This window comes from Panthera leo, chromosome B4 (genome assembly GCF_018350215.1).
Source record: "Panthera leo isolate Ple1 chromosome B4, P.leo_Ple1_pat1.1, whole genome shotgun sequence".
NCBI lineage: Eukaryota > Metazoa > Chordata > Mammalia > Carnivora > Felidae > Panthera > Panthera leo.
In genome coordinates, this window is record NC_056685.1 from 34,565,449 (window position 1) to 34,569,459 (window position 4,011).

Consider the following 4,011-nt stretch of genomic DNA (forward strand, 5'->3'; position numbering starts at 1 on the left):
GGGCTTGATCCCATGACCCTGGGATCATGACCTGAGCCCACATCAAGAGTCAGATGCTCAACCAACTGAGCCCTCAGGTGCCACAAATTTTAAAATTTTAATGAAGTGTGACATCAATTCTTTCTTTCAAGAACTGTGACTTTGGTGTTTGTATCTAAAAAGTCATTACCAAACCCAGGGTCATCTGGAGTTTCTCCTGTGTCATCTTCTAGGAGTTTTATGGTTTTGTGTTTTACATTTGGGTTTGTGATCTATTTTTTTTTTAATTTTTTTTTAACGTTTATTTATTTTTGAGACAGAGAGAGACAGAGCATGAATGGGGGAGGGTCAGAGAAGGGAGGCACAGAATCTGAAACAGGCTCCAGGCTCCGAGCTGTCAGCACAGAGCCCGACGTGGGGCTTGAACTCAAGGACCGCGAGATCATGACCTGAGCCGAAGTTGGCCGCCTAATCGACTGAGCCACCCAGGCGCCCCATGTGATCTGTTTTTTTTTTTTAAGTTTATTTATTTATGTTGAGAGAAACAGAGTGTGAGTGGGGCATGGGTAAAGAGAGGGAGAATCTCAGGCAGGCTCCTCACCATCAGCTTTGAGCCCCGTGCGGGGCTAAAACTCACTTTACAAAACTGTGGGAACATGACCTGAGCCAAAATCAAGAATCAGACACTTGACTGACTGAGCCACCCAGGTGCCCCGGCCTGTGATCCATTTTGAATTAATTTTTGTGAAGGGTGTAAGATCTGTGTGTAGATTCTTTGTGTGTGTGTGTCTGTGTGTGTGTGTGTGTGCATTTTTTGTCCAGTTGTTCCATTACTATTTGATAAAAAGATGCAATTGCTTTTTAAATGAGTTGGATGAAAGAAGAAATGTGCAATTGCATTCTTTTATAATTACCTACATAAGGACCTTTGCTGCAATTGCTTTACACATAATTTAGAAGAAAGGAATAGAAATACACAATTACATTTTTTATAATTGCATATGTAATGACCTTTACTGGCACACTGTTTTGTTGCATATGGATTTGAATTAATGTTTTCAGTCTGAAGAACGTCCTTCAGAATAGCATTTTAAAATCAGGTAGCACTGCTAGCAACAGGTTTCTCAGATTCTGTTTGTCTACAAATGCCTTTATTTCATCTTCATTTTTTTTTTTTAATGTTTATTTATTTTTGAGACAGAGGGAGACAGAGCGCGAGTGGGGGAGGGCCAGAGAAAGAGGGAGGCAGAATCTGAAACAGGCTCCAGGCTCTGAGCTGTCAGCACAGAGCCCGATGCGGGGTTCAAACCCACGAACCGTGAAATCATGACCTGAGTTGAAGTCAGACACTTAACCAACTGAGCCACCCAGGTGCCCCAGTTTCATCTTCATTTTTGAAAGATAGTTTGGCTGGATATAAGAATCTTGTTTCACTTTTTCTTTCATCACTTTGAATTTGTCATCCCATTGGCTTTGGCCTTTACTCTTTCTGATGAGAAGTGAACTGTTAATCTTATGGGATTCCCTTGTATATGATGTAGTTTTTTTCTTGATGTTTTCAAGATTTTCTTTTTGTCTTTTGCTTTTAACATTTTGACTATGATGTGTATGGATCTCTGTGTTTATCCTACTTGGAGTTTGTTGAGCTTCTTGGATGTGTAGATTAATATTTTTCATCAAATTGGGAAGTTTTCAAGAAATTAATTCTTTGAATATTTTTTCTGCTTTTTTATTTCTATCCTCTCCTTCAGGTATTCTCATTATGTGTATGTTGATATGATTAATGGTGATATGATTATCTCTCTGAGGTTCTGTTTATTTTTTTCTTCATTTTTTTCTCTCTGTTCTTCAGAGTATTTAATCTTCATTGATTCTTTTTTTATGCCAGCTCAACTGTACTGTTGAGTCCCTCTGATGAATTTTTCGTTTTAGTTTTTGCAATTTTCAACTCCAAAGTTTCCATTTGGTATTATTATTATTATTATTATTATTATTATTATTATTATTTCTATCTCTTCATATTCTGTATTTGATGAGACATTATCATCATACTTTCCTATAATGCTTTAAGCATGGTTTCCTTTAGTTCTTTGAACATATTTATAATAGCTGTTTTGAAGTATTTGTCTCCTAAATCCAATGTCTAGACACCTCAATGGCAGTTTCTGTTGTCTGGCTTTCTTTCCCTCTGTGTGGATCACACTTTCCTATTTCTTTGTATGTTTCTTTTTTTTAAAAAGTGTATTTTATTTATTAAAAAAATTTTTTTTAGTTTATTTATTTATTTTGAGAGAGAGAGATCACAAGCAGGGTAGGGGCAGAGAGAGAGGGGAGTGAGGGATTCCCAAGCAGGCTCCACGCTGTCAGCCCTATGTGGGGCTAGAACTCACTAACTGTGAAGTCATGACCTGAGCTGAAGGCAGACGCTTAACCGACTAAACCACCCAGGTGCCCCTAAGTGTATTTTATTTTTTGAGAGAGAAATAGAGAACAGGGTAGGAGCAGAAAGAGATCCAAAGCAGGCGCCACGTTGACAGCAGAGAGCCCAATGCGGGGCTCAAACTCACAAACCATGAGATCATGATCTGAACCGAAACCAAGAGTCAGATGCTCAATGGACCTAGCCACTCAGGCACCCCATCTTAAAATGTTTCATAATGTTTTGTTGAAAACTGGACATTTAAGGTAATATAGCAACTCTGGGAACTGATCATGACCCCTCACCCCCACCTTAGGACTTTTTGTCATTGATGTTTGTTTTGTTGTTGTTGTTTTAGTGACATGGCTGGAAAAATTCAGTGAAGTCTGTTTTGCTTGTAGTGCAAAGCCTCTGATATCACTTTTTAGAAGATGTAGCAATGGACATGAACTCAGTCTCCCTTCCCTCCTGGGACGGTTCCAGTTTTAGCTGGGTTCTCATTGGCTGTCTTTTTTCCTGATCTCCCTGTTAAGCTTCTGCCTGGTCTGCCTCTGTTGGTTTCACACTCAGCTCTAATCTTCACTAATTGATAGCTGATTGTTCTGTTATTTTTCACAATGTCCTGGGGCATAAATTGCTCCACATCCGATCCAATAAATTTGGACCCCTTTGCAGGGGTAGTTCTTGAGACCAGTTTTTGAGGCTTGTTCTGTCCCCAGGTTTTAGCTCTTTCCCCGGTTTTCTCTGTTAAACTTCTAACTGGTTTACTGTTTCACTTGTTCCATCATGGAACTACGTTAGCCTCCTCTAAATTACTTACCACCGAGATTTCCATTGTCTTCAACAGTGCCTTTAGACTTGAACTTCCTCACACTCTGTTCCAAATAAAATCAGGCTCCTTAGGCTGAGCTACAGAGCTCTTTGTCTCTCTATCTAAGGCAGAAACTTTGTGCCAGTGCTCACACAGAAACAACACACTTCTCTTGGAGTGATACACCTTTCCAATGAACTGGAAGGGGATGAGAGGAGGGGGTAATAGCTCCTTGTCTTCTCAGCTTGCCTCTCCCTGCCTGGAACCTCTACCCCACAAGTGAGCTGGGACAGGGTGATTTGGTTCAGTATTTTTAGCCTGCCACATCTAGGTTAGAACTTTTACTCTTCAGGAAGGGACTGGTTGGAGGTAGGGAACCTCAGATCTCTCAGCTGTGCTTTTTTGGAATAGAATTTCTACACAGGAAGCTGGGGGAAAGGGGGCTGTATTAGAAAGCCCTTCCTAGGGAGAAACCATTATCCTAGCCTAGGAGATGGGAAGCCCCTTTTTCTTGGCTGTATTCACATGAAGTAGTTTCTGTCACACTCAGCTAGGGGAGGGAGGGAGCAGGTTGTGGCTTAAATGCCACAGACTCTTGCTGTTCTTACAGAGATTTAGTGTACTTTATTGAATAAATGTTTTTCTATTTGCTGGATGCCCTAAGACTATTTTCAGAAATTTTGAATCATTTGTCTGGTTGGTTTGGTTTGTTGTTTTTTACCTCCCTCCATCAACCCTCAGTTTGTTTAATGTTTATTTATTTTTGAGAGAGAGAGACAGAGAGACAGAGCATGAGCAGGGG